This window comes from Arachis duranensis, chromosome 2, assembly GCF_000817695.3.
Source record: "Arachis duranensis cultivar V14167 chromosome 2, aradu.V14167.gnm2.J7QH, whole genome shotgun sequence".
Classification (NCBI taxonomy): Eukaryota; Viridiplantae; Streptophyta; class Magnoliopsida; order Fabales; family Fabaceae; genus Arachis; species Arachis duranensis.
The window spans coordinates 27,539,477-27,539,877 of NC_029773.3; positions in this window are offsets into that span (position 1 = coordinate 27,539,477).

Sequence of the window (401 nt, forward strand, 5' to 3'; positions counted from 1 at the left end):
GCTCTGCTGTACCTCGAGTATTAATGCAATTACTATTGTTCTTCTATTCAATTCCGCTTGTTCTTGTTCCAAGATATCACTCGTTCTTCAACTTGATGAATGTGATGATCCGTGACACTCATCATCATTCTCACCCATGAACAAAGTGACTGACAACCACTCTTGCTCTACAAGCATAAGAGGCTCTAGTGAATATATCTTGGATTCCTGATTGCACGATGCATGGTTGATCGCCTGACAACCGAGTGCTCGTCTGACAAACGAGCCAACCATTCCGTGAGATCAGAGTCTTCGTGGTATAGGCGAGAACTGATGGCAGCATTCAAGAGAATCCGGAAGGTCTAACCTTGTCTGTGGTATTCTGAGTAGGATTCAATGACTGAATGACTGTGACGTGCTTC